The sequence below is a fragment of the Mercenaria mercenaria genome, chromosome 2 (assembly GCF_021730395.1).
Source record: "Mercenaria mercenaria strain notata chromosome 2, MADL_Memer_1, whole genome shotgun sequence".
NCBI lineage: Eukaryota > Metazoa > Mollusca > Bivalvia > Venerida > Veneridae > Mercenaria > Mercenaria mercenaria.
The window spans coordinates 14406966-14432002 of NC_069362.1; positions in this window are offsets into that span (position 1 = coordinate 14406966).

Below are 25037 nucleotides of genomic sequence, written 5' to 3' on the forward strand. Positions count from 1 at the left end.
GAAAAATTATACATGTGGCTCAATTTTCTTTGCTAAAGCTTCAAACAAAAAAAGGTGAGTAGGTCGTGGTATACCGTAAAGATAATTCAAGATTACTGAAATCTGTATGAAAAATTAAACAGATGATCCAAATCTCTTTGCTGTAGCTTAAAAATAAGACAGTACATGTAGGTTACGGGTAAAAATATTAAAGATAAGTATTGAAATCTGTATTAAAAATTATACACGTGGTCCAAATTTCCGTGCTGTAACTTCAAAAACAAGAAAGTAGGTCAGCAGGTCACAGTTAATACTTTTCAAGACGAGTATTGAAATTTGTATAAAAATTATACACGTGGTCCAATTACCTTGCTGTAACTTCAAAAAACAAGAAAGTAGGCCAGTAAGTCAAGATTAAGACTACTGAAGATGAGTATTGAAATCTGTATCAAAAATTATTCACACGATCCAAATCTCTTTTCCGTAGCTTCAAAAACAAGAAAAAAGATAAGTAGGTCAGTCTATATAAACCATGTGACCCCAGGGCGGTTCCATATTTGATCCCAGAGGGATATATTATTTGAACAATCTTGGCAGAGGTCCACTGGATGATGCTACATATCAAATATCAAAGCCTAGGCCCTGTGGTTTTGGACAAGAAGATTTTCAAGTAGTGCCATAATTGACCCTAGGGGGATAACTTGAACAATCTGGGTAGAGGACCTGTAGATGAAGCTCAGTACCAAATATCAAAGCCCTAGGCCTTGTAGTTTTGAAAAAGAAGATTTTTTTAAAGTTTTTCCTTTCGGTTGCAACCAGAGTTATGTACGGAATTCAATTCTTTGAAAACTTTTAAAGAGGACCATCCAAGGGAACAAAATTGGCCTGTGTTTTAGGAGATGTTGTTTAAAGGAAAATGTTGACGGACGCTGGACAATCACTGTCCACCCTTTAGCACTTCGTGTTCAGGTGAGCTAACAACGCGCCTTGTTTTTAGAAAACAACTACAAGTGATAAAGAGATTTAAAACCCTGTGTACTCGAAGGAAATATCCTGTTTATAAAATGTTAATTGATGAGTGAACACCTTAATCCTATTGACGATTTATGGATTTGAAATAGTAATCTGTATTACTTGCATACAGGACAACACATTCATGCACCTCACAACTGTCGTGTTATTTGATTTTCTCTTAATTATATACTTGACAGGTATGTATTTATATAGTCAGCAGAAACGTTTTCCTTTTACATCAGTATCTTATTTCGCGTTGTGAAATTTATGGAATTTATTTTTTAAAGCGTTTTTTTATGATGAATTTCCCTACAGAAAATGCCAAAGTGCTTTTTCCACGAATTGATCTTTACATAAATTTCTTCACAGACCAATTCAATCTCTATCTAAATTCACCAGCGGTAAATATTCACGCTTTTTCAAAGCCTAGAGGTAAAGAGCGGGCATGAAAAGTACCTAGTCACCTACCAGTAAGCCTACAATGAGGTATTAGCGGAGTCTCCATTTTACCCAGTTATTTTACACATTTTATTTCGGCTTAAATACCTCATTTTCAGAAAGTAGTCATTTTATTGTTGGTCCTTGCTGTGAACTTTGATGCAGTTAACTACACATATATTAAACTTTAAAAGCTCCTACTTATTTTATTTTACATTTTAGTTCCAGTACACAGAAGTTGACGGAAGACTTCACTTTACGTCGCAGTCTTCTCTATTGACTTTCCTTCAGATAGAAGTCGATTAGTCCGCTTTTTACCGAAAACATGTTCACAACCTGTTTGTTTCCATATTTATTACGCAGAACTCGATTCCGTCTGACATTAATTCACCTTTCTATTTAACGAAAAACTGAATTTATACTTAACAGACTGACCGCTTCGCAATTGCGCAGCAACAACTTTCGGAAATACCATTCATTCTGACAACCAGTTTCAAAGATGTTTTATGTGTCAAGTTTGGACGACGGACGCAGATGATGTCCTTTTTTATATAACAGTCATTTCCAAAGGATAAAATGTTTTCAGAAAGTTCAGAAATATCTATGAAGTTAAAGAAGAATGATGAAATTGAAAGAGAACTTGCAAGCCGACATACGTGCATTTTACCGAACACTGTCATTAACAGATGTATTTTATACTAATTTAAAAACTTTAAATCAAAGGAAACAAAACTTACGAATGTGCAAAAAATCTTCCTATACACCCAACTGATGTGGAAAACGGTTTAGCGTGGCACATAAATCATTTGCGAGTGTAAGAAAGAACGTAGCTTTAATCTTTGTTTCCTAACTGCGCAGTCCTGACACAATATTGACAACTTTGTGGTGCATTCAAATCTGTGATTTATAGCGTCTAAGAGAAACATGACAGGTTGTAATATGTTATATACATAAAGAACACAACATTTTATTTGACAAATTGATCTCTATAATTTACGGGCAGTGTTAAATATACGATTACATGGCCTTGCCAATTACAGTCCAGAGGGAAAAGATCCAACTTAATAACTTTGATATTGGATATTAAACCAGACAGTCAGAACAGCCAATCAAGAAATAATTCGTCATGCGATAATGCACATAGAAATTTCCTATTGTAATTTTACTTGTACATAAAATAGCCATCCATATTTGCTATACGATATTTACAACAAATCGGTTTCTTACACTGAAGCGTGATTCTATACGACATTTCTGTGACATTATAAATAACTATGGAAATACGCCATCTGATAAATGACACCTCACAGAACGAATCATTTGTGCAAACTGATCTGGGGGCGACTAGCGGTCAAAAAGAACGGAACTATTATTTTCAGTCAACAGAAAATTTAATTAAATCTGGTTTTCAGAATCGGAAGTGAAATCAGAAAAGCTAAGTTTCAAAGAAAAAGAACAGGTTATATTAGCGAATAGAAAAACAACAAATTAAGAATTTCGAAGAAAACAACAACAGGAAAGGCGTCGAATAGAAAAATCAGAAAAGGAGACAACAGATATGCTTTGTTCCGGCCTTTGGCAAAGCGTTCATGAAGTGGAATTAGAATTAACTTAGAAAAACTTAAGTGCAAAAAAAACAAAAAAAAAAAAAACAAAGAAGAAGTGCAAATGCTATTTAGAAAAGAATGTTTTTCAAAGAAACGTGTTCGGCCAAATGTTTATTCGCTCGGTAAACAGGTTAACGGAAAAAAGAGTCCCACTTAATGTTGAAGAACTTAAAGAAAATGTTATTTATTGATTCAAAATACCTATGGTACTCCCCAACTATATCAAGTCCATATGGTTGTAGATAAAAGCTCCGAGTACAAATGGCTTGGAAATGAGCAACCAAATTGGTATAAAAGCAGAGTTTATCACAGGTCACAGGTCATTCTGTGAAATATAATCTCAAATAAGTACAGAGAAGAAATAGTCATAGACTACTACATTGACTTAAACAGTTATCTGTGCATTTCAGGTACCAAGGTTTCCAGACTGGTTCAACGTTGTGTACGAAAATGATGAGGTGGTTTACAGTGCTAAACTAGGAGAAGACTACAGGGTTGGGGATCTCGTCATTAAACCATAATATAAAGAATTATCTTAGTGTTTGCAGTTTGGATAGTTCAGTGGTAGAAGGCAGAATCAGAATGGCATGAATAAAATTTAATTGAAATACTGTACAGGATTTAAAGGTAAAAGTTGCTAACTTCCTATTAATCACACAGAAAGTAGGTAACCTTTACAATAGAAATCATTACATGCAGACATATCTTTATATTTACATTTATATTGGGATTGCCTTTTGTCCGTCATAGTTTTGAGTGTTGTCCTTTAACCGCTATATTCGTAACAGTCAATAAAATAAATAAATAAAATGTTCAGTGACAACTGCTTCGACATACTGAGTATGGAAAAGACATAAGCTACATTTGTGAGCCTATGTTGTTTAATTTCAGTCTTGTGTCTCTGTCATCAAGCTGACATAAAAAAACAAAGACAAATATCGAACAGGGAATGCCACGCACCAAAAATGCAGCCTCCCCAAAACGAAACCTACAGCACGCAGACGTGCACACCACCCGCACACAAACACACATACACGCGCGCACACACAAAGCCAGTACACCACAAACACACACACAAAGCCAACACATTAGGACAAACGAACAAACTTAAGGAACACAGTGGGGCACCGCCTTGGAACGGTCAGTGGCAAAAACATAAACTGTGCACCTATCTCTTTGTTACTGCAAACGTCTGTACCATTAACAGACTAAGCATACTGTATTTTAACTGAAGTCGAAAGAAATTAAGATTCAAAGGGCCATAACTTTGACCGATATAGTCTGATTGTCATTTTTTTTTTGTAATTATCAAATCATCTCATCAAGTGTTTAACAATGATGAACACACGCATGAACGGAGTTATCTAAATCTTCTAAGGGGCATAACATTTGCTAGCCTTGTCCGATTTTCATTTGTTTTTCAGTTTTATACTAGTCTCGTCATACCTTTTAAAATGATGTAGCACACGAGTATATCTGAAACATAAAAGAAATTTGTCTGTGGCCCCCGTACGTTCTATAGAAATTAGGATTATGATACAATCTGCCACTGCCGTGAAGCCTTAAATCTACAACTAAAAAAGACATGTAAATCCGCTAGTGTTCAAGTCACACAAAACCCACGTTTCGTTTATAAATATTCTTTTCCTGCATAACTAAAACTGAAACAGAAACTGAAACTGCTTAATTTGATTAAACGCCTAATTTTACATAGTATATTCACCGGCGTTGTACATTAAATTATACCAGATTTATATAGCCTATATTTATATAGGCACATAATTCATCCTCTACTAGTACAGACACAGAGCGATCTGACCAGAGGGACAGAGTGAGACAAAGCCCCCACGACAGAGAGATCAGAAATCAGAAACAGGCTTATCCGGCTAACTTAGCCTAGCTCGTTTCGTTTCTCGTTGTTTAACGTGCCCAGTGTATAGCACTGATACACGCAAGGATTGCCTGGGTTCCTGACCAGTACACCTCTAGTTGGGTGGGAAACACTGAAAAAGCGTTTCTGAAAATTCCCGAGTAGCTGCCGGAGATCGAACCCCGACCTCAGAATTGGAAGGCCAGTGTGCAAACCACTGAGCTATCCGTCCACCAACTATAGCAAAACAATTTCTCAGCCCCATCAGTTTTCAGAAAAAAAAAATGATTTCAGGTTGCAATCCCGAGATTTCAAATTAAGATACTGTAACACTTCTTGCATAAAATTAGTAAAAAGCTAAAATAAATAAATATGATGTCAATACGTGTAAATGAACATTTCTTTATAGACTTGTAAAACCGTTAAACCTTTGCATTTTTCCATGAAACGCGTATGAAACCTGTAAAAGTGTTTTAGCAAAAAGTACCCTCCTTGAAATCACAAGTTTACCTTATTTAAAAACGGCACTTATGCCAGTTTTGTGCTAGAATATTATACTGATGACATAATGAAATTAATTTCTTATGAAGGCTGTACAGTAACAAGTCAAATGTTTCACAATATTCGAGACAGCACCAGCCAAAGGAACCTAAATGGTAGTAGCTATCACACCTAATGTAATTAATTTCAGTACTGATAGCATATGGCTTCCGAAGCCTTTTTGTCAAACTAATAGACATAGATGGGAATAAAAACTCGTATAATTAACATACTTTTCGAGATTGTAGCCTTCCCTTAAGAGGTTCATTTAATAACAGACACATCGAAAAAAAGTATTGACATGTCGCGTAATTTGATCTTGAAAACAAAAGGTTATCTAAATAGAATAATGTGTCAGGTTAAAGTATATGTATCTGCTCTTATGAATTCAGAGGCATCTTGTTGCATGATGTTCTTGTGTTCTGTTCACATTTGATGTAAAGACATTTCTGTTTGTCTCAGATATATCAGATGTCAGTGCCAAGGTTTAAATAACTACAAAACGTGCCTTTTCAGGAGACAACTAATAGAAATTTTGGGATTTAAAAACTGCTTATCATAGAGTCCTCCCCCTCTTCCGTCAGCCACAATCAAATAGGGAAGCGTAGTGTCCAACTGTAAACGGATTGAACACTAAACATGCGGTGTCTCAAAAAAGTTAAGACGGAACACTGCATTAATATGTTTTCTCATTTTGTTTTAGTGATCTAACTCTGCAAAAGTCTGGTATATCAAAACAATATGCCCGTGAATGGCGCTATATATCGAACACAATGATCGATACGTAAGATCAACTGGTATGTACAGAAAGGACCTATCACGACTAAACAATATTCTATTTGACAAAATGATCCATAGTGAGTGAGTGAGTTGGGTTTTACGGCGAATCGACACAAAATGGTCCATAGAATATGGTCAATGTTAAAAATACAATTATCAGGCATTACTATTTCCAACAGAGGAAAATGGCACAACTTGATTACTTTAGTATTATTTGATTATGAGCCGATTTATCATGCGCATAGATATGACCAATTGAGAGTTGACCTATACATAAAAGGACACCCAAATTCAATATACTTATGAAAGATTTGTTTCTAACACCGATGTGTGATTCTTCCAAGATTTTTCTGCGTGTGGTGGTGCCCTACTGCCCGTTTTGACTCAGTCAAACCAAGTTAGCTATTATTTTGCTTGGTTGCATTCTATGCTTCTAAATTTTTAAGTGCCGTGTGGCGGCTGTAAAGTCTCCCCGTGCTTAGATTCAGTGTTGCTATATTTTCTGGTCCTTTGGGATCATAGAGGCCATTCAAAGCATGTGTAATAGAGTTCCGCTTAAGCTGGTGCTAGGGGCGTGAGAGGTGTTGCACTTTCCATTACCTCTCATGAACAGACTCAATCAAACCGAGTCTGCTATTATTTTGCTTGGTTGCATTCTATGCTTCCAAAGGATCTCCCTACAGATTTTACTGTCCTTGTGTGTGAATGTGCGTGTTGGTCGTGCGCATGTCCGCATGCTGGGTTGCGTTTTGGAACGTGACATTCCTGCACCTGTCAATATTTTGCCCGTCGGAGGGTGGGGGGTTGACCCAAGGGAATTTGACATTTCAAAAATTTTGTTGTCTAAATCCTAACTCTAGAGGCAACCTTTTTTGTCTAAATCCTCTCCCCAGAGCCTGGTCGATACATCAATTGCCCCAGGGGTAGATGCCTTGAACTAAATGACCACCAACCACGTTAAAAGGTAGAGGTAAATATCTAAGAGCATACTCAATTTATTAAGGTGTTATGGGAAAACAAAGAAAAAAATCAGTAAAAAGGTACACAATTTGGAAAATAGTAATTCCAGAGTAATGGGCATTTTAAGTAAAATAGCAAAAAGTGGAAACTTCACAGGTCGCTCAACACGACAAGAACGAAAATGTTGCAGGCTCGGTTTGATTGAGCCTGTTCATGGACGGTAGTGGAAATGCATGCTATCGTCCACGCCCTCTAGCCCCGGGTTGAGCAGAACTCAACATTTACACATGTTAAAAGTACAAAAAAGCAATTTAGAGACACTCGCAGATGTATTCAAACGACGGTCAACATGGAACCTTCAGTGATACACGTGTTGAGGCGTGTAATTCCATGAAGAGCGGCGTTTGGTCCCCAGAAAAAGTAAAGGGTTTGCCCCAAACAAGAAAACAATGGGCAGAACTAAACAAACTGGAATTTAGGAAGGGGATCTGAGGTTATGGAGCCTGCGTATCACAGGAACTGTTAAAAGACAAAATTAAAAAGCAGGCACCATATCCAAAGAGTGATTAAACAATACTCAATGCTATGAAAGCGGGAGTATTGGAACCACCCAGGCCGAAATTGTCATGTTGAGAAACTAAACAGTACCAATAACACGACATAAAAGTCGTGCTGAACGATCTGCGAAGATCGAAATATAACAGCCCTGATTGAATGTACGGGGAGACTTTTTTTAAGGTAGGTATAGTCCCAATGAATATATATTCAGAATTTCAGTATAATAAAAATGATAATATTCAAATGATTAAATTTAGAAAAAAATGGGTATTTTCAAGTACATAAGAGCATAATTCTGAAAATAATGCATCCAGGTTTATGGGCTGCCTTTGTATGGTAGTGCTAGTCCAACTGAAGATACATACCTAGTTTCAACTGAATATCTTTGATTATATAGAATTTATTAGACTTTGAAATAAATTATAACCAATGCCGACACAGACAGTGATCGTAATAATAAGCTATAACTTTCCTAGAAAAGTCGAGCTACAAAATACAATGTACACATAGTAACCTAGTTTCTGACCCCACATGACCAAGTTTCTACATGGATGGTAAGACCATTCAGAAAAAAACATTCTGACCAAGTATAATTAAGATTGAACCATATATGTGTAAACACAAAATTAAGGACACTCTACTCGCACACTCGCAACAACAGACATTGACCAGGGTTCGTTTTGAGGAGGCTGCGCTTTTGGTGCGTGGCACTCCCTGTTTGATATTTTTCTTTGTTTTTTTGACCAATCACAATAGCTTCGTGCTCAGGTGAGCTAAAAAGTTACAATACTTACTACTTCTTATTTTATTTTAACTTTAACATAAAAAGTCACTAAACAGAACATTCTTCTTCCTCCTGCGCCCAAATCTGGACACTTCCACATCAATACCTGAAATAAAGGGTATTTTATTTTTTTCAGGTTTCATACTCGACTTAGTTTCATTTAAATTGTACCAAAATGTACCCTTTAATATGTCCACAAGCTTTTTCTAAGATTTGACTTTGTTACTTAGTTTTTGACCCAAACCAATTTCGAACATGACCTAGATTTCATAGAGATGAACATTCGAACAAAGTTTAATGAAGAATGAGCAAAAAATGTGGCCTCTAATATGTTCACATTCTTTTTCTAAGATTTTACCAAGTCATCAAGTGTCTGACCCCACATAACCCAGTTTTGAACTTGGCTGAGATTTCAGACATACATTCTGACCAAGTTTCATGAAAATTGAACTAAAATGGAGCCTCTAGTATGTTCACAGACTAAAATTTGAAAATGCACAGCCTACAATCATAGCTCACCATGAACGCAAGGCTATAAAAAGAACTGACAAAATTCCCTTAAGCTGGGTTGCATGGTGTACTCACAATCTTGTGCACTCTCCTCAAGGATAGGAGGGTAGCAGGTTTAGCCTGGATAGGAGCTTGGTAAGAGCTTGAGCCTAGATTGTTTAATAGAAAAAAAGGACTATTAGGTGGCTCAGTGAGTGAGTGAGTTGGGTTTTACGGCGAATCGACACAAAATGGTCATATATCGCCGAGAAGAAGTCATATTGCAAACACCAACTGTAAATCCTAAACATTGATGTAAAAATGTAAAGCATATCTAAAAACAGTAATGTAAAAATGTATGTACGTGTGTGTTAAAATATCAATTGCAAGATGTAAATAAAAATAAGAAGTGTTAGATCTTTTGATATATCCCTATCTGCTTCAAAAACGATAAAATATTTCCGAATGAAACGTTGTCAAATAATTCTCTCAAAGACTGAACGTCATAATATGTACTGCGTTGTGTAGCAAAGTCCACATAGTCGATTAAAATGTGTTTAATAGTTAGCGGTGTTCGACATGGTACACATTCGGGTTGATCTTCTTTATTCAAAAGGTAAGAGTGAGTCAAACGGGTATGACCTATTCGACAGCGAGAAAGAACAACTTCCTCCCTGCGAACAGATCTGTTCCCTTGGTGCCATTCCCCTAGAGTAGGTTTGATATGAAGTTTATTGAATGAAGCACGGTTCCATGACGATTGCCATTTAGATAAAATGTATTTGTTTATATTGGGCCTAAAATCGGTATGTGGTAATTTCAAATTAGATTGTGATAATAAAAGGGATTTCTTTGCTGCAATATCAGCATCCTCGTTTCCATGAATACCAACATGACTAGGAATCCAACAAAATATGATAAACTTTTTTAAAGTTCATGAATCCTGAGAATATTTTGAATGAATGGATTTTCCATATCTCGGTTATGAATTGACTGTAAAACAGAAAGCGAATCGGAAAAGATAATAAATTTGTCTGCACTATTTCTTGATATAAAATTTAGGGCTAAATCAATAGCTTTGGCCTTGGCTGAAAATATTGTTGCATTATTTGGCAAACGTAATTTTGATTGATGAAGGAGGCTGACAGCAGCACAGCCAACCTTTGATTCATCTTTTGAACCGTCTGTGTAAATTGCAAAATAGTCCTTGTAAGTTGATTTGATTTCATGATATTTGGACTTGAATATTTCAGGGTTTGTTTCAGACTTTCTAAAGGCAGTTTTCAAACCGAAAAGAACTGTAGGGATATGAAGGGTCCATGGCGGTGTATCTGGAATTGAATTTTCTTTAAATCGAATTCAAAGTCAGTTTCATTCATAGAAGATTGTATGCGAAATCCAAACGGTTTGATTTGTTTTGGTTTTTCCTCATACGAATCGGAGTACTTTGGTTTAAAAATAATTTCATGAGAAGGATTGGATTTGCAGCCACTCTTAAAGCATATTGCAGTGAAAGTTTTTCTCGACGTGTGTAAAGAGATGGTTCGTTTGCTTCAGCATATAAACTTTCAACTGGCGATGTTCGGAATGCACCAAGAGCAATACGAAGACCTTGATTATGTATGGTATCTAACATTTGTAAATAAGATTTTCTTGCGGAACTATAGAGAATACAGGCGTAATCTAGCTTAGATCTAATTAAAGCCCTATAAAGTCAATAAAACCGTGCGAACGGCTCCTCAATCAGTATTTGAAATTACCTTTAAAAGATTTAATGACTTCAGACATTTGGCTTTCAAGTATTTTATATGCGGTACAAACGAAAGCTTTTTATCAAAGATAACACCAAGAAATTTTGCTTCATCAACAACGGGTATTTTTGTACTATTTCGAAAAAGCTCAGGGTCACAATGATGTTTCCGTAATTGGCAAAAGTGGACATATTGAGTTTTCGATTGGGAAAATTAAAACCCTTTTTCCATGGCCCAAGTTTGGACTTTATTCAAACACTGTTGTAATTGGCGTTCAATCGTACGCATATTTTTTGAACGATAACATATCAAAAAATCGTCAACATATTGAACAGTCTGTCCCTGATAACAAACATTTCACAATATTATTAATTTTGATGCTAAAAAGGGTGACAGATAAAACTGAACTATGTGGAACTCCCTGTTCTTGCTCAAAAGAGTCAGAAAGGGTATCACTAACACGTACTTTAAAACTTCGATCAGATAAAAATTGTGATATAAATGTTGGCAGACGACCTTTTAAACCTTTGTCGTTAAGATCATTCATAATACCATATTTCCATGTAGTGTCATAAGCTTTTTCTAAATCGAAAAAGACAGACACTAGATGCTCTTTTTTAATAAATGCATCACGAATAAAATTTTCCAGTCGAACAAGATGATCGGTTGTGCTGCCTTGTTTGCGAAAAAAAAAAAACAAAGAAAAATATCAAACAGGGAATGCCACGCACCAAAAGCGCAGCCTCCTCAAAACGAACCCCCCAGCACGCAAACGCGTGCACCACACACACACACACACACACTTAAAGCTTACAAAGCCGCTTTGAAAGTTTGTAATTAAACCTTGCGATTCGAGGTACCAAAGAGTAAAAGCGATCGGTGTATAATTACTTGGGTTCGTGTTATCTTTTCCGGGTTTTTGTATGGGAATAACAATAGCGTCTCTCCAGGTGTCTCGAAAATTACCAGTTTTCCTTGTAATATTGTAGATTTGAAGAAGAAGGTCTAATGATTCTTGTGGTAAGTGTTTTAAAAGTTGATAATGTATTTGGTCTGGACCAGCTGCAGTATCATGACATTTGTCTAAAGAGTCAATTAACTCTGTGATCGAAAAAGGTTTTTATAATATTCCTCATCATTTGAATCAAAATTCAGAGGTTTGCTTTCTTTAGTTAATTTAATGTTTTGAAATCTTTGGTCATAATTATGTGAATAAGAGTTTTTTGAAAAAGCTTCACCAAGAGTATTAGCAAGTCTTCTTTGGTAGATGCAGTAGTCTGGTCAGATTGTTTAAGATGAGAAACATTTGTGGTTTATCCTTTTCCACTTCTTTTACGAATCATTTCCCACATTTTTTTAACCGATGACCTAGAATTAAGTTTAGAAACGTATGAATGCCAGGAAAAAAAACCCAAAGAAAAATATGAAACAGGGAATGCCACGCACCAAAAACGCAGCCTCCCCAAAACGAAACCCCCAGCACGCAGATGCGCGCACCACACACATACACCCAAAGCCAACACATAAGGACAAAACGAACAACACACACGCACACAAAGCCAACACATAAGACGAAACGAACAAACAAAGGAACACAGTGGGGCACCGCCTTGGAACGGTCAGTGGCAAAAACACCACTGGGGAGCTTAAACTGGTTTATGGTGCACCTAACCTCACTCTTACCCCCACCATGTTCCAAAGACATGGGACAGTGTAAATAAAAGTAATCCCCTCCAGGTGAATCTCTTACACACGTAATGGAAACAAAAAGGCATGGCATGTAAAACACAAAAATGCTCGTGTATAAATATATAAAAAACAAACCTTAAGAACCAAAAACGTATGTACTCAATGCCTTTTCAGAAGACAGAGCAACAAGAGAAACACCCTTAAGGGCCCGACGAAACAGGCCAGAAGACAAATATCAAAACAGTTCAGTCCTGGTAGGATTTAAAAACTGCTCATCGTAGAGTCCTCCGCTTGTTTTATAGTTCTTCGAGCTTTTGCTCTAACAATCTTAACTGATTACAGATTGTCTTTTGTCGGTCGAATATTAAATTTTTTAACGGCCGCTCTACGTTTTCGAATAGCGGTCTTACAATCATCGTTATACCATGGTTTATTTTTTGATTTACCATTTCTTGAAGTTTTTGGGATGGACTTGTCTGCAATATCTGATAAAATAACAGAAGACCGAACAATAGGATAAAAAAATTGGCGAAATTCTCCAAAGACAAATCATTTTTGCATAAAGACTGATATTGCTGCCAGTCAGCTTTATTAAATTTAAAATAAGAGGAATCAGCTGACGTTTGCTGAACAATACTTGATAAGATAATCGGGAAATGATCACTCCCATGTAAGTCATCTAGCACACTCCATTCGAAGTCAAGAAAAAGGCTTGGTTGACAAATCAAGGGAAGATTAGTGTCCTGTAGCAGGATGTAGGTATGTTTTGGATTTATCATTCAGTAAGCCGCGAGAATTTCTTTCAATAAAGGTTTCAATAATTTGCCCCCAAAACTCGTGGTGACAATTGAAATCTCCCATCAGAGTAAACGGTTGCGGTAGTTGATTGATCAGGTTGTCAAGATCTTCAAGTTTAAGTTTAAATTTAGGAGGTATATATATATATTGAACAGAATCTTATAGGTCGATCCATAGTTACATGCAATGCAACTGACTGAATGGTAGTATTCAAAACAATTTCTCTATGCGGATGTGCAATATTTATTAAAATTGATGCGCCACCAGAAGCCTTTTCTAAACGTCTATTGATAAAGTTATACGTTGAATAATTTTTATACGCCCGTTTGAAAAACGGGACGTATTATGGGAACGCCCCTGATGGGCGGGCGGGCGGGCGGCGTCCACAGACCTTGTCCGGAGCATATCTTCTACATGCATGGAGGGATTTTGATGAAACTTGGCACAGTTGTTCACCATCATGAGACGAAGTGTCATGCGCAAGAACCAGGTCCCTAGGTCTAAGGTCAAGGTCACACTTACAGGGCAAAGGTCAAATTCAAGTATGACTTTATCCGGAGCATATCTTCTTCATGCATAGAGGGATTTTGATGAAAGTTGTCACAATTGTTTATCATCATGAGACGGAGTGTCATGCGCAAGAACCAGGTCCCTAGGTCTAAGGTCAAGGTCACACTTAGAGGTCAAAGGATACAAGAATGAAAACTTTGTCCGGAGCATATCTTCTTCATGCATAGAGGGATTTTGATGAAAGTTGGCACAATTGTTCATCATCATGAGACAGAGTGTCATGCGCAAGAACTAGGTCTAAGGTCAAGGTCACACTTAGAGGTCAAAAGATACAAGAATGAAAACTTTGTCCGGAGCATTTATTCTTCATGCTTGGAGGGATTTTGATATAACTTGGCACAAATGTTCACCACCACAAGACACAGTGTCATGCGCAAGAACCGGGTCCCTAGGTCTAAGGTCAAGGTCACACTTAGAGGCCAAAGGTCAGATACAAGAATGACTGTCCGAAGCATTTCTTCTTCATGCATAGAGGGATTTTGATGTAACTTGGCACAATTATACACCATCATGAGACGAAGTGTCATGCGCAGTTCCCTTCTTTAGAATTACTTCCCTTTGTTGTTACTAAAAATAGCTTATATTGTAACTTTTTCATTACTAGACGTAGGGAAAAATCGAGACCACTTTTCTGTGGTACAACATGCATGTTACATCCAATTTTGAGGTGTATTTTGACCAATCTCTACCTGGTAAGGATTTTTGTGTGGACTTACAATTTTTTTTTTGTATTTTTTTGTATTTTTTTTTTTTCAAAGAACTTCCCTTAGTTGTAACTATAAATAACTTATATTGTAACTTTTTTATAATTGACCGTAGAGAAAAACCAACACCACTTTTCTGTGGTACAACATAGTTGTTACTTTCTAATTTTAGGTGTATTTTAAGGTATCTCTACCTGGTAAGGAGTTTTTTTGTGGACTTGGAAAAACAAAAGAATTACAATGATTACTAAACAACCACAAAATTAAAATTACATCTGCAAATACAGGTGCTAGAGTAAAGAAATTTGCTGTGACGGGCGTATATTGTGACATTCTGGAACTCTTGTTAAAGGATATGTTGTCACTTTCTTTCAGAAAGGTTTCACTTAAACACATCAAAGAGGGATTATATTTTGATAGAAGAAGGAGAATTTCATTATAATTAGCTTTAAGTCCACGGCAGTTCCACTGGATTATTTTATTCGACATAAATATGTTCTATCTGGAAACATGGTATTCACACTATTCAGTCTTCTCAGGAGAAGACATCCTGGTAATTTTTTTTCTCCGTTAAAAGGTTTAGGAGGTATGACAGGAGGCTTAGACGAACGTCCATCCTCCTCGTCCTCCATATCTACATCTACTGCTAGATGTTCAAACCGGTTGTAGTGGTTAATGGGGTCGTTAGTTTCCTTACCCATTCCACCGGTATTTAGTTCAATTCTTTGTCTAGGTGTTTTATTCACCTTTACCGATGATGAAGTACTTGTTGAAGTGTCGGGTACATTGCTTGTTCGTTGTTGTTGTGGCTTGCAATTAGGGATGTTTTGTATTGCAGCTGGAGCTTTACCTTGAGGAATTTTCTGTACATTTGATTGTTGTTTGCTAGGTTCCGAAGTTGGGACTGGATTTTGAGAAACGGTCACTGAATCTGTTTGAGTAAAAGCATCAATACACCGTTGTTTTGTTAGCGACAGATTTAGTGATTGGTGAATAAGTTTGTGCGAGTGATGGAGATGTAAATCTAGCATTGGCAATTTGCCTGGCTTCTGAAAATCCAATGCCTTGTGTGAACTTGACATGAAGAACTTCCTTCCCGAGTTTCCACGTCTTGCAGACGCGAGACCTGGCTGAATGTGGCTCACCGCAATTCACACAACGCACTGTATAATTGCACTTGTCCTCGTCATGGTAATGGCCATCTCGACAGCACTTTGGGCAAATGTGATCACTTTTGCAGTTTCTCTCGTTGTGGCCGAACTTAAAGCAGCACTAGCATTGAAGTGGATTAGGGATATAGGTTGTAACTTTTGTCATGAGGTATCCAACTTTTATGACTGAAGGAAGGAAAGGTATGCCGAAAGTAAGAATAATAGTGTTTGTGTTTATTTCTTTTCCTAATCGTTTAATTTTGATTCGTCTAGCTGCCGTGACATTTTGATCAGCAAGGCCGTGCACAATTTCCAACTCTGAAACTCCAGGAAGATCAGGACAGCGGATGACCCCCCTTGAGGAATTCAAAGTGCGGTGTGCAATGCACTTACATGGCCGGTTGAAGAAGGATGTTAGTTTAAGTAAATTATGAGCATGTGCTGCTTTGTCTACTTCAACGAGCAGATCCTCTGTGCGTAACTTTTTAACGTACTTCGGAACACCAGCTTCACTTTGGAGTGTTTTTTCAATTACGAATGGAGAAAGACTTGTCATTTTAAAAGTTTATCAGTTCACTGAATTAACAGAAATCTTGGAAATGCCATGTTGGATGTGTACGGTCGGTGAGAGGGATTCTCGCCTTCCGTGCGATCTGAGTCTTTTTCGGTATGCGGTCGTTTGTTTTTATTTTGATTTTCCATGATGAATTTGTTAAGATTCGTCACTCGCAGCCCCCACCCGCCGCGGAGTCCAACAAGGGAACATGTAAGCAGGGCGGATATCCAGCTCAAACATGTTAGGGATACTGTAGTGATATACTCGGCCAGGTATTTTGCAATCTTGTTTATATCACCAGCTGTATTGCAAAAATGCAATAAGGGGATTCAAGGGATTGCTAATTTACCCAACCATTTGACCCTAAGCCGCCGCCTTCTAAGAAATAGAAATTGTAATACATATTGCCATGACGTGTTCAATACATTTGTGTGAACGTACTATGAAAGTTGCTGAAAGCAGTAAAATGTGACAAGAGAAGGAAAGTACATTTGATTTTGTGTGACGTTAATTTGCCAAAAGAAGATAATTGTGCATTGTCAAAAGGAAAAAAAACAAAAAAAACAGATGCAATTTGATATGACGAATTAGAAGATGTAAGAGTAATTAAAGTGCAATTTCCTAGGGCTTGGCTTGGCATGACCAGCCGATTGATCGTATCGGGCCAATACGACCGCCAAAAGCGTCTAGACCGAATTAGAGGCTAAAAATGTGTTGGCACCCACACCCCGAAAAGGGGATGCACACATGTAAGCAAGCATGCATCACCTCCCCGGGGTGCTATGGGGCACCTCAACATCCAGGACCCTCCTCTCCGGCTTACGGGCCGCCACCCACGGCTCCATTTTTGGGGGAGTCGTACCCCTCTGCATGGAGATACAGCCGGCATTTTCTACTCGCCCCCCCTCCCCCCCCCCCCCACCCCGGGTAACGGGCAGTTAGGTGGCTCAACTTGACAAAGATTTCCAACATATACATGTAATTTGATAGATTAAACCAATAGGTTGTTTTTACTTCTATTTAAACAAAAAAAAGTACTGAATGATATTTTTGCCGAAAAACTGCTAGTTATCTATAATCATGGTTGGGAATCACGTGACATAGAGACCACAACATGGTATCGCATATATTGATAATCTGTCAGATACAGGTGTTGACATGAGAATTTTGTCACTATCTTTTATTTTACAGAAAGTATTTTCTTGATGGTATGATAAACTGACAAGACTTCCAGTAGACACCACTGACATAATAAACAACATTTTTGAGGCGAATCCTCCATCAACTTGAAGTAAAATACCATGTCTCATGATTCCCCACCATGTCAATAATAGAATACACATTTAGCTCACAGAAATGTAATACTGACCTTATATTTTGTATGGCTTTCACAGAATAAAGTTATTTTGGCCTCAGACGCATTTAATGTTGACGCCATACTTTTTAATTCCACTCAAAATAAGCCCAAATACCTTTTTGGAAGACCGTGTCTTGGCTGGCTTCGCCTTGCCCTTTTCTCGACAGCTACATTTTAAGGTGATCCAACCAAATATTGACCTGTTTAAATATAAATCAACATTTTAATTGATCAGATAGGAACATGTCTAAACGTAGTTTCCTCAGTTGCTTAGTTGCTCATATTCATTTTACTTAGAGCAAATCAAGACCGTAAAGCAAGTGATGACCACTGAAGATGCGAATGATAGCCGAGATTCACAACAGCCTTGTTATGACAAGCAGTTGAAACAGTAAACGAAAAGAAACAAAAATGGTAATATATGGCTTCAAAATCAAGTGCAGCTAGTTTGAGAACAACAAGAGGGCTCTGTATCTCTCATCTGAGGCCAGGTTTACAATCTAATATCTTCCTAGAAACAAACAGATCAAATGCTAACAATTTATGGGCTAAAGTGGTAGATGCAAACCTCTTCAACTGTTAAAGTACACTTAGTACTAAGTAATATGGCATCTGTAATTCCATCTGCATGTGCTTTCTGCAATACGTCAGAGGGGGGGAAGTTCAACTCCCTATAATCAAAATTGATAGGACAACTTAATTGAGCTATGTCAAGAGAAAATCATATTGTGATGTCTAACATCAATGTACACAAATGTGTCAAAACCAGCAATTTTGCCAACTGAGGAGGTGAAATCATTTTTTGACATTTTATCATTTTCCATTTCAACTTACTATATGAAACATTTTCAGAAAATTTCAAAGCAATAGGCTAAAATTTGGTTACGTTATGACTTATGACGGTGTATAAATAGTTTTCTACTCGGCAAAATGATAACATATCGTCAAAAAAAAAGTGAAAAATCTGTTTTACGGCATTTTACCAGTGATTGAAATTAGCGCGAGCCGTCTCTATGATGGCTCGTAAAAATTTCATTTGGCTCGTAAGTTTGCCAAGATCACGAGCCGAAATTCCTTATAAAGGTTATGTTCGGCTCAAGCGTTTTGCAAGATTACGAGCCAGGTCGGCTCATGATTAGAAATCCTAATTTCAATGATTGTTTATATTCAATTGTAATAGAATAAATTGAAGGTGACTGACTTTATAATCTGTCTGGATTTATCATCAGTACCAGTATATAATATAAATAGATAATAGAATATTATTTTTACTACTGTATTATTATTATTATTATTATTATTATACATGCAGTCTTCGAGTATCCGATAGATTCTAAAGTAGAAGAAAAAATGAATCAACATGGTCTCCAACAAATTACATATGTTACCTGTTACCTTCATCTGTTTCTGAGTATTTGAGCCATTTTGACCTTTAGGCTCCACCTATAAGGTACTCAACTGGGTTCCGAATGAATTTGCTTTTAGAAGCTCAAAACACCATTTCAAAAAAAAGAAAAGACAAATATCAAACAGGGAATGCCACGCACCAAAAACGCAGCCTCCTTCAAACGAAACCCACAGCACGCAGACGCGTGCACCACACACACACAGCCAACACATTAGGACAAAACGAACAAACAAAGGAACACACACACACACTCCTCAAAACGAAACCCACAGCACGCAGACGCGTGCACCACACACACACACAGCCAACACATCAGGACAAAACGAACAAAGGAACACAGTGGGGCACCGCCTTGGAACGGTCATTTGCAAAAACACCACTGGGGAGCTTAAACCGGTTTATGGTGCGCACCCAACCTCACTCTTACCCCCACCATTTTCCAAAGACACGGGACAGTGTAAATAAAAGTAATCCTCTCCAGATGAACACACGTAATGGAAGCAAAAAGGCATGGCATGTAAAACACAAAAATGCTCGTGTATAAATATATAAAAAGCAAACCTTAAGAACCAAAAACGTATGTACTCAATGCCTTTTCAGAAGACAGAGCAACAAGAGAAACACCCTTAAGGGCCCGACGAAACAGGCCAGAAGACAAATATCAAAACAGTTCAGTCCTGGTAGGATTTATAAACTGCTTATCATAGAATAAAATCTGGAAAGTAGATCCCTCGGAAGCACCGAAAACAAGCCAAACAGTAAAAAATGCAGACTCGGTTTGATTGAGTCTGTTCATGAGCAGTAATGGAAAATGCAACACTGCCCACGCCCCCTGGCACCGGCTTAAGCAGTATTCAATCTTCAAATCTAAATGACTTGAAATCAACGAATCTGTTTTTTAAATGACGATCAGGCCATACAAGGTTAAAAAAAACAAAGAAAAATATCAAACAGGGAGTGCCGCGCACCAAAAGCGCAGCCTCCTCAAAACGAACCCCCAGCACGCAAACGCGTGCACCACACACACACCCAAAGCTTACACATCAGGACAAAACGAACAACACATACACACACTCAAAGCCAACACATAAGGACAAGACGAACAATAAGCATACACACACGCGCGCACACAAAGTCAACACACAAGGACAAAACGAACAAACAAAGGAACACAGTGGGGCACCGCCTTGGAACGGTCAGTGGCAAAAACACCACTGGGGAGCTTAAACCGGTTTATGGTGCGCACCCAACCTCACTCTTACCCCCACCATGTTCCAAAGACATGGGACAGTGTAAATAAAAGTAATCCCCCCCAGGTGAATCTCTAACACACGTAATGGAAACAACCGAGTCTGCAATTTTCACTGTTTACCTTGTTTTCGGTGCTTCCGAGGGATCTACTTTTCAGATTTTATTTACTTCACAACAGCGGGTGTTTAGTGCTGTGTGGCGGCCGTAAAAAGTCGCACCGACTTCATCTCAGTGTTGTTATATTTTCTGGTCCTTCGGGATCATTGATTTCAACTCATTTAGATTTGAAGATTGAATACTGCTTACGCCGGTGCTACGGGCGTGGGCAGTGTTGCATTTTCCATTACTGCTCATAAACAGACTCAATCAAACCGAGTCTGCAATTTTCACTGTTTGCCTTGTTCTCGGTGCTTCCAAGGGATCTTCTTTTCAGATTTTATTTCTTATGGAAGGATCTGGTTGTCAACGACGACTACCAAAACTAAAAATTGGGGTTTTAATTGCGAAAACAGATGACAAACCTGGAAACCGCTAGACTATGCATTATTAGTACAGTCTGGATATATGTGAAAAAAAAATGGAGAATACAATCACTGTATACCTTTGAACATTTTCCCTAATCCTGGGGCAATGGCTTCGCTCCATCTCACGGTTTTTTCCAAAGAAAGTTTCGAAAAATCCTCCATCATCTGCATTTTAAAAATACAACACGAATAGAAATATCGTCGTCGTCTTTCGGTCTTTAGATGAGGTTACTCCCCTTCTGATAATACGGTGTCGAAATTCCTGAGTCCCGGGATGACCCGTAGACAATATTGTTTGTCAAATTACCGCCAGTCGGGAATGATCTTCTGTCTAAAGTCCCGAGTATGCCCGCCGCCGCCCCGGTCGGGCAAAATATTGACAGGTGCATCCCTGTTTGATATTTATCAGTGTTTTTTTATTCTGATCATGAAACTAAAAACAGCTTAGGTTTGACTTTCCATTACTGCTCATGAACAGACTCAGTCAAACCGAGTCTGCAATTTTCACTGTTTGCCTTGTTCTCGGTGCTTCCAAGGGATCTACTTTTCAGATTTTATTTACTTCACAACAGCGGGTGTTAAGTGCTGTGTGGCGGCCGTTAAAAGTCGCCCCGACTTCATCTCAGTGTTGTTATATTTTCTGGTCCTTCGGGATCATTGATATCAACTCATTTAGATTTGAAGATTGAATACTGCTTAAGCCGGTGCTAGGGGGCGTGGGCAGTGTTGCATTTTCCATTACTGCTCATGAACAGACTCAATCAAACCGAGTCTGCAATTTTCACTGTTTGCCTTGTTCTCGGTGCTTCCGAGGGATCTACTTTTCAGAATTTATTTATATAACTATACAGGAGCACTATTGTGTTTTACATGCCGTGCCTTTTGTTTCCATTGCGTGTGTTACAAAGTCACTTGGCGGGTTTACTTTTATTTAAACTGTCCTGTGTCTTTGGAACATTGTGGGGGTAAGATGAGGTTGGTTGCGCAAAATAAACCGGTTTAAGCTCCCCAGTAGTGTTTTGCTACTGACTGTTCCAAAGCGGTGCCCAAGCGTGTTTCTTTATTTGCTCGTTTTTTCCCTCGTGTGTTTCCTTTGTATGCGAGTGTGCACATCTGCGTGCTGTTTCATTTTGGGGAGGCTGCGTTTTTGGAAGATGGCATTGCGTGTTTTATATTCATCTTTTTTTTCACTTTACCACGGTTTCTTTAGGAAAATACTAATGGGATTACATAAAAATGTAAATAAACAAGATTCTATTTGCTATATTGCTATATAACTGTTGTCTGGGTTCAGCCAATCTTTTTTTTAGATATAAAATCGTCTCTAAGACGAATAGTTTAGTTAGATTATCAACATGGGAAAGGCTAGAAACTTTCCTGTTGACATTTAAGTGGCATATACGATGTTACGATGGGTTCGTTTCGAGGAGGCTACGTTTTTGGTGCGTGGCATTCCCTGTTTGATATTTTTCTTTGTTTTTTTACATAGAATTTTACATTTCCCTATTTGTCCATTTGTCTCATTGTTTACGACGAATGTATCACGTGTTGGCGACTAGGATCTCCCTATCTAATAGACCACACAGCTTTAAATAGTTCAGCTTTTTTTATTTTGAAACTATTTGAAAATAAGCATTTTATTGAACAGAACAATTTTCAAAAAATAAAATGTTTACCAACTCCTGCCCGTATATAGTGTGATTGGTTTCGGATATTTTAGTGGCTTAAGAGAAGTTTTATCTTCGGGCGAAGATGAAAGTCTTCAGTTACACCGAGTGTTATATGTTTTAATACCAAGCTTATATGGGCTGCTGTCACTTTTACAGCAAATTTACAGCGAATAAGAAATAAAATTCTTGGGCGAGACAGGTCCGGTTTTGATCACCAAAGGAGATGTAACAAAACAATACGCATTTTTGACAGGTCTCCTAGTGAAAATGACAATCGTATGTAATTTTATATATAATATGAAACGAGATTTCTTTACGCGCTCTTTGTAGAACTCAATTTTTGGCATGCATGTACATTTCCAGAAGAAACATACTGAAGCATGAACCCATGTTTTTATGATCAGCATATGGGTGTACATATATAGAAATATTTGGCATTAACCCTGTTGGCTATATCACAATAAATTCTCAGTTCCTTTAAGTAGTGGTGTCATTTGCATGGACAATACATAACAAAATGTATTTCAGATGTTATATAACTTCACTAACGAATGTCTCTTGCTTTCCTTTGTAACACGCTGATATTCCTTGGGGTTCTGGTCCTTCGGGATCATTGATTTCAACTCATTTAGATTTGAAGATTCTTAATATGGATAATCCGTTTTTTGGTCAATTGATGGGTACTATTTATCCTAGGGAGCTTCAGTTAATTAAAACTAACAATTCGGATACTGATGCTTCATTTTTAGATTTACATCTCTCTATTTATGACAATTTTATACATACCAAAATTTATGACAAGAGGGATGATTTTAATTTTAGTATTGTAAATTTCCCCCATTTGGATGGGGATGTACCTCGGGCTACATCTTATGGGGTATATATTTCTCAATTAATTCGGTTTGCCAGAGCGTGTAGTCATGTCAAGCATTTCAATGAACGTAATCAATATATTACATGTGAACTTCTTCAGCAAGGCTACCGTTATTACAAATTGCGTAAATATTTTGCTAAATTTTATTATCGTAATTCTGATTTAGTTTTAAAATTCCAATAGTAATTTAAAGACACTTCTGCGAGAAGGTATTTGTAAACCCGTTTTTATGGGGATGTGGTTTACAAACTTCGTAAGATCTTGGGGGCACGGTAATTTTCCAAATGTATTTGGAAAGATTATCAAACGTTTTATTAAAAGAGGTTACGACCCAACTGTTTTGAGACATACCGCATGTTTAGTGTTCAACCCGTTTACAGTTGGACACTACGCTTCCCTCTTGATTGCGTCTGACGGAAGAGGGGAGGACTCTGTGATAAGCAGTTTTTAAATCCTACCAGGACTGAACTGTTTTGATATTTGTCTTCTGGCCTGTTTCGTTGGGCCCTAAAGGGGTGTTTCTCTTGTTGCCTGTCTTCTGAAAAGGCATTGAGTACAACGTTTTTGGTTCTTAAGTTTTGTTTTTTATATATTATACACGGGCATGTTTGTGTTTTACATGCCATGCCTTTTTGTTTCCATTACGTGTGTAAGAGATTCACCTGGAGGGGATTACTTTTATTTACACTGTCCCATGTCTTTGGAACATGGTGGGGGTAAGAGTGAGGTTAGGTGCACCATAAACCGGTTTAAGCTCCCCAGTGGTGTTTTTGCCACTGACCGTTCCAAGGCGATGCCCCACTGTGTTCCTTTGTTTGTTCGTTTTGTCCTTATGTGTTGGCTTTGTGTGCGTGTGTGTTGTTCGTTTTGTCCTTATGTGTTGGCTTTGTGTGCGTGTGTGTTGTTCGTTTTGTCCTTATGTGTTGGCTTTGAGTGTGTGTGTGTGGTGCACGCGTCTGCGTGCTGGGGGTTTTCGTTTTGAGGAGGCTGCGTTTTTGGTGCGTGGCATTCCCTGTTTGATATTTTTCTTTGTTTTTTAAGCCGGTGCTAGTGGGCGTGGGCAGTGTTGCATTTTCCATTACTGCTCATGAACAGACTCGATCAAACCGAGACTGCAATCTTCACTGTTTGCCTTGTTCTCGGTGCTTCCGAGGGATCTACTTTTCAGATTGTATTATATGGCTACATCTAAGCAAAAAGAATAAATTGAGAAGTTGCGTTAAAAGGAAATTAATTTATAAAAGAATCTGATGACTTCATCTCAGTGTTGTTATATTTTCTGGTCCTTCGGGATCATTGATTTCAACTCATTTAGATTTGAAGATTGAATACTGCTTAAGCCGGTGCTAGGGGGCGTGGGCAGTGTTGCATTTTCCATTACTGCTCATGAACAGACTCAATCAAACCGAGTCTGCAATTTTCACTGTTTGCCTTGTTCTCGGTGCTTCCGAGGGATCTGCTTTCCAGATTGTATTAAAGTGATGAATAGGGTAAATGAAGAGTGCATTATTACATGTTTAGCTTAAACGGGTTAAGTTTAATTATTACTGAACATGGTTTTGTACTTGTGTTTATTATTTATCACATAAAGTGCATGTTGACATGTTTACTTTGAGGATAAAAGTTTGAAACGGATTAAGTTTAATTATTACTGAACATGGATTCTGCACTTGTGTTTATTATCTATCACATAGAGTGCATGTTGACCTGTTTAC